This window comes from Cryptomeria japonica, chromosome 4, assembly GCF_030272615.1.
Source record: "Cryptomeria japonica chromosome 4, Sugi_1.0, whole genome shotgun sequence".
Taxonomy (NCBI): domain Eukaryota; kingdom Viridiplantae; phylum Streptophyta; class Pinopsida; order Cupressales; family Cupressaceae; genus Cryptomeria; species Cryptomeria japonica.
Window position 1 is genome coordinate 563,925,388 of NC_081408.1, and position 13,855 is coordinate 563,939,242.

Genomic DNA, 13,855 nt, shown 5'->3' on the forward strand with positions numbered 1-13,855 from the left:
TAAATGTTGAATGTGAACCCAATGCGCAGTGTTATGGAAACCGGGTGTGTTGAGTCCTTGAAGGATGTATGAAGGTGTTGAGTCTTGTATGGAGGCATGGAAGAGAGTATCATGAAGGGTGTTTGATACTTGGGTTGAGGGATGATGTGTATTAATGAGTCAATACAAAGGAAAGGTGTTGATGAATTAGGAGAGTGAGAGAACCTAATTGATGAAACACACCTACTAGATAGGTGAGTTGGGATATATTGTCCCTAGTTTGTGAGTTTGTGTGTGTGGATTCTCTGCATCATGATGATATATCCTAACATTCCTTGACTGCAAAGAACTAACTCTTCTAAGTCCAAGGAAGGTAGCTTGATATGTCAGCAATAATGCTAAGTATGGGGTTATGTAGAATTTGGAGCTTTTCAATATATATCAATTAGTCATACAAGTTATCACTAATGATGGTGCCACAATCAATCTTCTTCTTATTATTTGTGATGGTCAAGATGTAGAAATACATCCAAGGATTGAAATCCTTGGCATGTGGATACTCATATACTCTGTTAACTAGCATTAATTGGTCCCAATTATACCTTGGAATCACTCCTATGTTATAATTTGACCATTTTCAAGACCACCTTTCTAGGATTATGGAGGAGGTTATTGTTGATTAAGTTGAGGGCAATTTTTTTCTTTCCCTCATTGTAATTCAAGGCTTCCTTTACGGTAATGTCTACATACTTTGAATGCATAGGGATTTCAAATAATTTCTTAACCATTTTGGAATAATATCCAAGGTTACCTATCCAAAGGGTCCAATAATTATCTTTATGCCTTAGATTGTAGTGTTGTGCACAAGTTATAACTTGCAATGCCTCGTTTCATGGACCAAGGTAAAACCAAACTATTTTTATTTGAAATACTTAAATTTACATACTATGTCATGGAAGATAAAAGATGCATTCATTTTCATTACAAGGAAATCATGCACAACAATTTCACACATAGATACACTACCAACATGATTGTATTAAGAAAACATTCCTCATTGTTGCATAAGCAAGGTTGTGTTAGTAGATTGATAATCTTTACTAGAGAAATATCAACCATGAGGGAGAATTAAGAAAGTGCATAATAAAACCCTTGAACTCCTTGGGCCATCAAAAGGAAGGTTCCTCATCAAGGAGATATTATTTGGGTTTAATTTTCTAGGTATTTTTTGTCTTAGAAAACTTCATTTTTGGAAGTCTCTAGAGTGGAATTTGGGATCTAAACCTTGATTAGTCTAGGAATTATGATCTTTCAAAGTTAGGGTAAAAATAAATACTAAATTGGATAGCATAATATTTTTTGTCGGGGTTCAAGGGTAGGGTTTACACCTTACCTTGTTTGCAACCAGAAGGAAACTCAAATTTTGGAAGCTTGAAGTTTAATGTTCAAAGAAAAATCAGGGGTCGAGGGTCATGGGTTTGGCATGGAAAATACCAAACATATGTGAGCATGGTAATGCAGAGGTCTAACATCGAAAGTCAAATGATCATGGAACGTCTGACATCTAACATCCAATGTTCAAAAGGTATTAATTGAGGATTGGGGGTTGGGGGTTCTATTTTCCAATTTTAATGTCAAACAACAAAAGATTGATGCTTGATGTCTAAAAACTACTGAGGTAAGTATGAAAGATACTCTTTTGGGGGTCAAGGATCAAGGATGCATCTTCCCATTTCCAAAAAATACTAAATGTGTAAAGTGAACATCCAATGTTTGATGCTAAACAAACTTAGGAAAATTTAGCAATAGAGAAGGTGGTTTTGGGGTTTGAGGTTCCACTATAAATTTTACACTTAGAAGAACTGTGAATAGAAAAGGTTAGGTCATTGAAATATGATACACTCAGAATATTTAGAGATGAAAAAGAGGCATTTTCAGATTCAAGGTTGGGGATACACTATGCCTTATTCACAGATAAGCATAAGGCTCAACCTCAAACCTCAAAGCCCAAAGGATAATCAATTTTAACTATGAGGAGAAGACTTTTGGGGGTTAAGTTTTAGGGTTGCACTATACATTGTTTGTTCACGTAACGAAATCTATAAGAAATAAACATGAAACTCGAAGCTAGAAACACTTAGACAATTTGTGTGTTTTTGACTGAGAAAATAGTGTTTGAGAGGATTTTTCTAACATGCGATATATTAATTTTAAGCCCAATTGAATATTCCTAGATACATTTTCAACCAATCTCATCATTAATAAAGAGGGAAAAATACACAAGATCTCCATGCTCGATATCAAAATTGAGGCACATAAATGACACTAATCCAGCAATACATGCTCAAATTACAAATGTCTCTTCAAGAGATATCATTAAACTCAATTGCAATTTACATTTCTTAGGAATCAAATGTTCCAGAATTACATATTCTCATGAATGGAGCTACTAGCATGCATAAAAGAAAGATGATAGTTGGTTTCCAATGTTGCCTTCGACCAATAACCTTTGGTTCCCCATGGTGGTTCAATGCTACCCAACCATGTGGAACTTGTAAGTCCACCTCATCATGGTAGGAGAGAGTCATATGAACCAAACATGTTGAACAAACCAAAATACTAAGAGGGGTAGTGAATCAATATTCCCTAAAAGATGAAATGAATGATTTCTACTTCCATAAACTAAAAATTATCTTAATCTTGGATATCCTTAGAATGAGATGAAATATATATAAAAATTAGAAAGCGTAACATACACAACCATAAGAGAGAAACTATGTTTTTATACGTGGAAAACCCAAATGGGATAAACCATGGAGAGGGTTAAGTCTCAAGATAATATAACTAGTTATATGCAATTACAGATAGAGGCTCACTGCTTAGATTACAATGGCTCACTGTTGGAAAGGCTCATTTCCAGAAAGAAAGGAAATGAACTAATAATTTTGAATGTACATATACATGGAATCAAGTCCAATTAAGCTCAGACAACACATCAATTGTTTGCAATAGATATGGTTAAGAAACTTTGCAAATCACTTAGCTATATGCCTACTCCAAAAACACTGTTGCACTAAATCTATTCTTCTCCTTTACTTATTCAACATCAACTTCCTCACCTTATCGCTTACCACCTAATTATTCACTTACTTCAATGCAAATTATCTATCTCATACATCTCATTCATCAAGCATATATATGTGTATAACAATAAGAATTTTCATCAAGTTGACCTTAACAATATTTTCCCAAATGATATCTTCAATGGTCAATTCACATACTACAATCACCAGAGCACAATATTAACATAATCTCTCAAGGTCAGCCTGACCCAAAATAAGAATATCTTTGAATGTCTGCAACAACACACTACTAGAGCACCTTGATCACGATCCAACTTCGCATTACAAGGTTAAGGACATGAACAACTAATCATCAATAGCTTTTCAACAGGAATCGGGAAATCAGAGGAAATTGAAGCATGAAAATTTGCATAACCAAATATAATTCAGGAGCACAAAATCCAAAGAAATACTTTCAGAGCACTAGAATCACGAATACAACAATCTTACCAAAATAATTAAATTATCATATCTGTATCAGAATCCAAATGCAAGGGATTTCTCTTCTGAAATAAATCACTGCATGAGCGACTAGAGCACAGAATCGATTGCCACAACCAACACCAAATACTTCTTATCAAGATAAAAGTATCCTTATATTCTCAATGCATATTATTAGAGCAATAAACATATCAACAACTGAAAAAATGCCATCTACTGCAACATACATACCCATCTTCTACTATTCTGCAACACATCATACATACCTATCTTCCACTATTCTACACTACATCTGGACCAATCTGAATTGCCGAGTTTGACATAAGTGACTACTAAGACAAGTATTTCTAACAATATCTTTCACCTTCAAGAACACATTCACCACATCTTCTTTTTACATTTGATAAAATGTATGCTCTAACTATAGAGAACTGATTTTCTTTCTTTGTTCACCGTTTGCATCATTGAAAATGTCAAATGACTTGCCCATGGAAGTCAAATCAATTTCAATAGAGTCATAGCCTTAAAATTTTCAATAGATTTCAGCCACTGGAGACAATATTTGAATACTCTACCTACTTCTGCAACACAGTCTCTCATGTTCTTAATATCTTCTAATAATCCATTTTGAGAATATACCCATTTCTTTTCCATACTATCCTAAATATCATCTTCTGCAATAGGTGTTGCCTTAAGAGACTTCTTCAAACAATCCTTAAGCACTTTGCAAAGAACATCTGACAAGATGTTCGAAAGATCATCAAGAGCAATACTATTCAAGACCAAGTGGTCAACCAAAACTTCTTCAATTTGATCCTGATCATAAGAGGGTCGCTCGAGCCACATATCCCCAATCCTTTTCATCCCATCAACTTTCTTAAGTATATTCAAAATATTCTTAACACTACAGGGTTCATCTTTCTCTTTATTGCTTTCAACCAGAGTTAATTTTCCCTTAGCCACTGAAGATGATTCTGGATCATGCAGGGAAATAATATGCTTTCCTTCATCTTCACCTTTTAACTTCTTCATTGGTTCCAAAGAAGATACATCAATTATTCTCTTCTAACTTCTACTACTAGAGAAGGGACTCTCCTTAGGAGCACTGATAACACTAGGAAGTGGACCACATCACAACTTCTTCTGAAGATTCATGAAGTGATTTTCACATTCTTGATCTTTTTTATTCAAAAAAGCTAGATATCTAAAAAATTTCTTTCCAACACAGACATTTGATTTCCATACTATATTATCCTTCAAAGGTAATAAACTTATGAAATAAAGCATTAAACACACAATCAAAGAACCAAATTGGAATGAATATACTTCATCTTTTGTCATCTTGATATTTTCTGCTAAATTTGTTCTCAACAACTCACACAAATCATAGTTTTTGCCTTATTTAACCATTTTATGAGCAATATATATTACAATTGCCAAAGTAGATCCTTCTATATTTTTAAAATAGATTTTATATGAGATTCCATATGCCACATACATTATGATAGGGTCAATGATAGTGTCAATTATTAGTTCCCGTTGATCACTTGTGATGCCAGTTAGGGTTTCAAATTCTTTGTTCTTAACCGATTTGTTTGCTAAAAGGGGTCGATTACCACAGAGCCAAAAAATACATAAATTTCTTCCTTCAAAATATGATACGACTTGTCCAACATCATGTAGTCATCCTCGATGCAGTTCAAAAGAAGCTTAATCAAATCTTTGTTTGCAAACCACAAAAAATCGCTCCAAACATCAAAATCCTCATTCTCTAAATCTTTGATTTGCTGCAAATTTTCACTTGACAAAGAGTTTCCCAAATTTTTGATTTTCTCTTGATCGTATTCTTCTAATTGCACATTCTCAAATTTTCAAACATTCCTATTGCTGGATTTGCCAACAATTGATTTCCTTGAATCCATAAAGAAAAATATGTGATAAATATATTTTATGCAAACCTTTGCTTTGAATTTCCTTCTACTTCTCAAATGCTCTGCTTCTCAATTGTTTTTCAACACATGATGCACATATTGACCCAAAAATTAGATATTTACCTTGTTTGGTGTGCCTAGGGTTTCACCGCCAAAAAATGTCTTATCAAAGTGACATGATCTGATATTTATGATTCAACATATGTAGTCCACCATAGCATACAACATCAAAACTATAATCATAATCCACCACATGCATTTATTTCACTTGAGGGGGCTATAAATAGATTTGTCTTTCAATTTCCAAATGAAGAAGTACCAACACCAGACTCAGGTGTAGCAGACTCAACAGTTTATTTCTTTTTCCAAACTATAGAATTCTTCTTCTCAATTTCATTAGATTTTACTAGAGCATTCTCATTCTTGCAATTGTTAGCAAAATGTCCAAACTTGTTGCAATTGTAAAATTTTACATTCCTCTATCCCAAATTCACTGAATTTACTTTAGATATACACAAATTAGCTTTGTGACCAAATCTATAGGATATGTGACAATAAACTTGAAAGGGGTTATTCATAAGTGATCCATTCACTCCATTCACAAACTTTCTATAACTTCCACTCATAATTTGATTATTGCAATTATTAGACTTTTGTCCAAAACTTCCACATGTAAAGCATAGATATTTTGATTTACATTGCGCCTACAATTTATGTTGGAAATGTGCTTCTAATTCACTTGACCCTTTGTTCATACTGATCAGTTTGACTCTGGCCGATGAAACAATGTGAAGAAAATCTATGAGCTTTATAGGTATAACCTTTGCCGGTGTATCCTCCTTCATCGGGTGCTTGGAGAAGCGGGTTTTAAGTCATCCCGATGACCCGAAAAAGTCATCTTCGGTAATCAGGGTAGCATCAACTATCGAGTGGACTTGTTCGGTTGTTTTATCGATGACTCGATGAAGTTGCCTTCGGCGATCAGGATGTCATCGGCTATCGAAGGAGCTTGTTGAATGCTATGCCAATTACCCGATGGATCTGCTTTGGTCGACTTTGAGTGTTATCGAAGGTCGAGGTAGCTAGTTTGATTGTCTTGCCGATGACTCAATGAGGTCGCCTTCAGCGATCTAGTTGGTATTAGTGATCAGGTTGACAAGTTGGAAGCTAAGCCGATGACCGATGGAGTCGCCTTTAGCGGTCGGAGTATCATCGGGAGATCAGGTCTACTTGTTGACGGCTATTTCGATGAGCCGATGGAGGTGATCCTTTTGGAGCCGCATTGGTGGAGTCGTCTATTGGTTCATCAGGAGATCGGAGCAATGCATTTGTGGTTTTTTCGATGGCCGATGGAGTAGAGATCCACCACGGATGCTCGCTTTGAACCGAAGTCCAAAAGATGAGCTCGTGGTCACATTAGAAGTTGCTGCCAGTGTATATGAATATGAACCGACCCAACTTCATGGTGTATGTGGGATATTGTGTTTCTCATGAATGCAGACCGATGCAGATGGTTAGAGTTCAAGCCGTTGGTACAGTTGCTCAGATGAACGATCAACAATCTGATATAGGAAGATAAGAGGAAACTCAGAGAAATTTTTGTGGAGAAGACGTGATTGATATCCAAGAGCCGACTGTAGTGTCTAGTTTGTGAGAGTCTGAGAACGAATGCCTGTAGTTGCAGACTGAAACTTTATTGTAAATTATTTTACTGGAATAAAGTGTTTCAACTATTGGTAGTGGGTTTTTTCCCGAGAGGGTTTTCTCACATAATTCTTGGTGTTCTGTCTCTGTGTTGATTCGATCTGTTTTTGTCTATGTTATTCTTAACATTCTGTAAAAGTTTTAAATTGCATTCTTGTATGATTTACCCTGCTAATTGACATTAGGAAGGCGTTTCCGTACTGTGCTTTCCTTACAATTTATAGATTTATCTCCAAAATAATTGCATTGAATTATGATTACCTTTGATCATTAGGTTGCCAAACCAAAGGTCTATTTATAGTAGGTCCAAGATTCCAGACTTTGTTTGAATCTCTAAGTTTCTTTAGATCTTGCATGTTTCCTTTTCTTTTACTTTTGTCAATCAAGTATTCACCCGAAAATCCTAATACTTCCTAGTCCTTATGAGATTTCTACATGGATAACAATTTGTCCAACAATGCACTTCTTTCACTGACTTTTTCTTTTGACTTCAACTTCAATAACTCTTGCTCCAACTTCCCATTTTCTTTAGTCTTCAGATTGATTATATACTTCAAGCTTTCTTCCAACTTTTCATTTTCTTCAACCTGCAACTTCAAATTCACAATAGTCTCATTCACTTTCTTCAGTTCCTTGTTAACTTGTTGATGCCTTTCTTTGAACTTCTAGATTTGATCTCTTAGCTTCTTTACACATTCATTTGCTACCTTAACATTCTCTTTCAGATACTCATTCTCATATTCCAATGATGCTGTAGTGTCTCTCCCTGACTCACCTTGTATTTTACATATCAAAGGATTGTATTTCCCTAGCTTAGTCTATCTTATGAAGATTTGATTGTATCATTCTATGTACTAACCCTACTTTATGATGATGATTTTATAAGATGTGTTTGTATTGGGTGACTATCTTTGTGAAAGGGATGATGCCTTATCACTCATCATGAGCATGATAAGGTGTTGCAATTCTCTTTCAGTTGCCTGTTACTATGATATTGTATATATGTTCTTTCTATTTATTGGTGGATGCAGGATTTTAGATACCGGACATCGACTCCACCTAGTCTCACAGGTTTGCGCATGTCCTAATCCCAATGGCAATTGTTGGAGATGACTTGGTTTTCCCTCACCTACTCATGGTCTAGTATGTCACCTTGTCAATCTTGTCGGGTGTACATGTTGTCCAGTCTTGAGTCGGTATCTCATTCTATCTATATGTGGTTGGTTATGTGTGTGTGTATGATATATCATGGAATGGATTAATTATCCTATGGATGGATAATGCTTAATTAATTAATTAATGTTGAGTAATAGTTATTAAAGTTATAATTAACAATTAATTAATGCATATTTGATATATTATTATTGAATTTATTAATGTTTAATTAATTAATTAATTGGTTTTATATTAGATTTAATTGAATGTTATTTATTTAATTAATTTATTGACTATTCTTTTATTTAATTAATTTTATCCTTTTGTTTTTATTTATTGTCAATTGATTTATTTTTATTTATTTTGGATATAGTTGTTAAGTTGATTTTGATTATTAATAATTATAAAGGTATAAAGCCTATTTCTATTTCTACATTCCCAAAAAGTAATAATATTATTATATTGCTTTTACTATGCATGGGAGGTGTAAAAATAAAATAAAGCTAATCTTACCTACCCTCCTAATTGACTGGGTGAATTTGGAATAATAATTAAGAAATATAATAAAATATTCTTACATTGGAACTATACACGATAGGTAAGAAATATTGATTTTTGGATTATTTTGATTGGGTGGGATTTTTGCATAGTTTGCCGTGCTTTTTCTATTTATTTCAAATTTCTGGATGGTTTTTCGGGTTACCAGTAGGCAAGATTTTGATTGAAACTTTTTGGGATTTTGGCTTGGATCTTGGTTTGCATTTAGATTTTGGAAGCTTCGATTGTGGAATCTCTTCTTCAGGATTCAACCTTGGATTTGCGATCTCTACATTGGAGTTTTTTTTTTTTTTTAATTTTTCTGAAATTCTTGTCTTCTCTGTGTTTTCCTATGGAAATGATTTATTTTTTATTGTTGAATAGATGGGGAAAAGAAAGAAATTATAGTTTAAATCCTTTGGAATCAAAATGAATGAAAGGGGGAAAACTGCAGATTGGCTCCTTATGTTTGAGTGGGATTCTTGAGTTGATTTGTCCGTGTAGTGAATAGTGGATAAATGCATATATGTATACACATTTTCTTTGTGATTTTAGAATTTTATTATCAGTATTTAAATGTTTATTTGGGTGTTATACTCCTTGTGAACTCCTAGTTATAATAGGGGCTGATTTTGCTATGTCTTGAGTGTTCTGTGACTATGGAAGAGCCCATGAAGCTCCCTGTGACTATCTATGTCATGTTTCAATCTATTGTAATCATGTTTCAAGGGTTTTTGGGTGTATGGAGTTTCATTTGTTAATTCCATTTGGCCTATGTAGAGTTAGAGCTATCTCCCATGCACTTAGACTCCCAAAATGCAGATTTAGCCATTAGGACTGTGCATTGAATTGCAAAATAATTCCTGTGAGTTTCATTTGATGCATAAACCATGTGTATACCCTCTTTTATGCTTCTCCAACCTTTTGGTCATGCCCTTGAGGTCATTTTTGTCTCCTGAGTCAATCTAGGAAGTTACCTTACCTTAAGGATCCTTCAAACTTGAGAATTGCAAATTTTACTAGAAACACTACCATATGCCACTATGCATAGAAGGCATGCCATAGTTAAGACCTAGAGTGCCGACAAACTGACCAAGAGAGCTAACCTTCAAACTTAGAAAGCTGACCAAGAAGCCCAAAATGTTGACCAATAGACCAAAATCGCTGTGCAATGGACCAAAAATGATATGCAGTGTACAAAAAATTCTACCCTACATACTAGGGATGGTAACCTGCATACCAAGAGAGATGAACTGGCCTGCGAGGTCCGGGAAGGTCAATTTTAGTGTTGTAAAGTCCTAGTTTGGATTGTCTGATGTTCCCAGAGGCATGCGAAGTCTGTGCTGAGTAATTTCAAGTGATTCATGATATTATATGATGTTTAATGATGTATTTTGTGCTACGGTAAGTGGGATCATTCCCTATCGTGGAGGAGTTTCCTTATGCAAAAGTTGCTCTAGCGAGAGGTTCTTGCCTTACTGTTTGAGGATTGTTTCTATGACTCCAGTAGGATATTTTATACCTCTTTGTTGATGATTTTTAGTAGTTTATGATGTGCTTATGTTTCATGTTCTTGTATTGGTACTATGCCTAGGAGGAATGGGTGAAGGCCCTATACTTGTAATGGTCCATATGTGTGCACTATGTGCAGTACGTTCTCAGTGATGTTATGCATTCTTGAAAGTATTTTGTGAGCATTCATTATGTTTTGTGATGTTATTTTATGTGTTACCCTATGGCTTGGTATATGATTAGGGGGAGTGGGCTTCCTTGTGATGATCGGGATCATGTGAGTTAGGTTGCTTGGCACCTAGACCACCAGGGTACAATGGGAGTTTTCCTTTTTTGTACTTCAATGATAACATTTAATAATTGATTGGGTTTGGGTTTCACCTAATAAGATAATTCTATTTGGATGGGCCATATGAGATGTCAAGTCAATCTCCCTTGTACTCACATAGGTTGAGATGGCTCCACATGTATGTTAAGGGATTGTTTTCACACTTCTTTTGTGAGGGTAGCTTGTATCACTGTTAGGAGTGAGGATTTCTTTTCTTTGTGAGAATAGCATACATGTCCACTATGGGTGCATAGTTACCTTCTTTGTGAGGCTAGCATGTAGGAGTGTGACTAGTAAGGATGGCCATATTTCCTTCTATATGAGGACTGCATGTGATGACACTCCATTCCTACATGTGACCATGTCCATATGCCATGATTTATTGTATGTATCTGGAAGTGTTTATTGTTGATTTCATCCTTGTGTTGTCATGTGATTATTGTTGGGTTGAGTTCATTATGTGCTATGTTGAGTCCCATGGACGTTACCTGTCAACCTAGGTCTTGAGTGAGTGTTGAAACCCCATGTCATCTCCTGGCACCAGGGGGTGGTTCCTGTTTGGTTCCACATGGTCTGGTGGTTTGATGCCTTCTTCCATTGGGATGTTCTTCAATGGATGCTACGTGCGTGGACTTGGATTTCTATTATCTCTTCATGTGGATGTATATTGGAACATAATCTATGTAATTATGATTGTTATCATGCGATATGTAACTGAAAATGATGTAATTTTAAAGGAAGACATGTAACCAATATCTTGGAATATGTGTAATGAGAGTTGTAGAAGATTGATTTTGAAATGAGATATATAGTTTAATATTATTGTAAATGGACATTCATGATGAATGTAAGTTTTAGCTAGCAGGAATTAAATGATTACAATGATTGTGTATATCTTGTGGATGGTAGTGAATATAATAATGATCATGTATGCCTTAGGATGTTAATCCTTAGTGTTAGTTATTCTTGGGATATACAAATGACTAATTAGATGTAGGTTTATATGGATTCAATGAATCTCTATTATGTGTTTGTGTTATGCAGCCGATTTCTATCCATTAGGGTTAATATTGTATCATGATGATTTGCTAAATGTGGATACAAAATATGTGCTGTTGTGATTCGTAATATCTTGTAATATGATGTTGGAAGATTATGACATTGGAATATGTTAAGATAATTTTATAACATGTGATCTGTATTGTGGAAGTGTTAATTAGGAATGGGTTTGAGTTAGATTATTTATGTGTTAAGAAGGGTTATTACTTGGTGTTATGATTTGTGGATGAGCATGTGGGTATGTGCAGGATCATGGTGTGCCAAAACAGGCCCTTAAGTGGCAATGAAATTTAAAAAAAATCAGAGTTATGCAACTTGACATGAAAATTTGAATAAGTTGTGAACATTATTTTTAAAATATGTAACAAGAGAATATATAGAAAATTGAATGTAGTTTCTAAGCTACTAGTTATTTTTTGGAAAAAAAAAATCCTATTTGATGAAAATTTCAAATTTCAATGCAGTGGTACTAAATTTCAGGAAAAAAATAAGAAGTAGACGTATGTCTGACCACCCTAATCAAAATCAAATATTAATATTTTTTTATAATATTTATAATATAAGTATTAGACTCATGTCCGAATGTGACACATATTTTTTTTAAATTTTTGATGATTTTTTTACTACAACTTTTCAGAAATTCAGAAACTCCTACGTCTGACCACCTTAACTTGGTCAAAACCTTATGAAATTTAATTTTTTAAAATTTTTCCCTATAGTAGACGAAGCGTAGGATGTGACGCATGTTTTGGTTTCAAAAAATGTTATACTATTTGAAAGTTATGAGTGTTTTTCAATCAGTATATCAATCAGGACTATTGTTAGAATTCAATTAGAAAATAAATAATAATTATTTACTAAAGTTGAAATAAGACAAGCCTTATATTGTTGGAAAGCTAGGAACGTCCTTAAAAAACCCTTTTCGTTTTATTAATTTTGGCCACAAAAAAAGTCATCAGCCACCATTGTAAAGTCTGGAAAACCAGGGAATACTGAAAAACACGTTTTTTCAGTTGACTTTCCAGGCTTGTAACTTCCAAGCCTAATACCAAAGCATTCTTGAGCCGAAATTTGAGTACAAAAATTGGATATCAGATATCGAATTTTATCCGATATCCGATTTTTGTACAAAAATTTGCGATCCCCGATGAATTTCCCTTTGCTGCCTTTTATGAAGTAAACTGCCACATGGCAGAAATCCGATATCCGATTAAATCGAATATCGGATTTTATTAGTCATATTTTAGAGAGAGAGAGAGAGAGAGAGAGAGAGAGAGAGAGAGAGAGAGAGAGAGAGAGAGAGAGAGAGAGAGAGAGAGAGAGAGAGAGAGAGAGAGAGAGAGAGAGAGAGAGAGAGAGAGAGAGAGAGAGAGAGAGAGGGGGGGGGGGGGAGAGGGAGAGGGAGATAGAGAGAGGGGGAGAAAGGGAGAGGGAGAGAGAGAGGGAGGGAGAGAGGTAGAGGGAGAGAGAGAGAGAGAGAGAGAGAGAGAGAGAGAGAGAGAGAGAGAGAGAGAGAGAGAGAGAGAGAGAGAGAGAGAGAGAGAGAGAGAGAGAGAGACCATATGACCCCTAACAACACAATTTGGTGTCTTAAGGGGACCTATGGTGTCATTAGGGGTCATATGGTTTCTTGGGACACCATAGGACCCCTTAAGACACCAAATCATGTTGTTAGGGGTCATATTTTGTCTTACGACGCATAACTATGACCCCTAATGATAGTTATGTGATATGGTGTCCCATGAACCCTTATGACCTCTCAGGACACCATATGACCCCTAATGACACCATATTGGGTCGCTTTGGGTCATATTATGTCCTAAGGGGTCATATTGTGGTCTATGACCCCTTAGGACACCTTATGACTCCTAACGACATGATTTGGTGTCTTAAGGGGTCCTATGGTGTTGTTAGGGGTCATATGGTGTCCGTAGGGGTCATATGGTGTCTTGGGACACCATAGGACCCCTTAGGACACAATATGACCCAAAGCAACCCAATATGGTGTCATTAGGGGTCATATGGTGTCCTAAGAGGTCATAAGGGTTCATGGGATACCATATGACCTCTACAGACACCATATGACC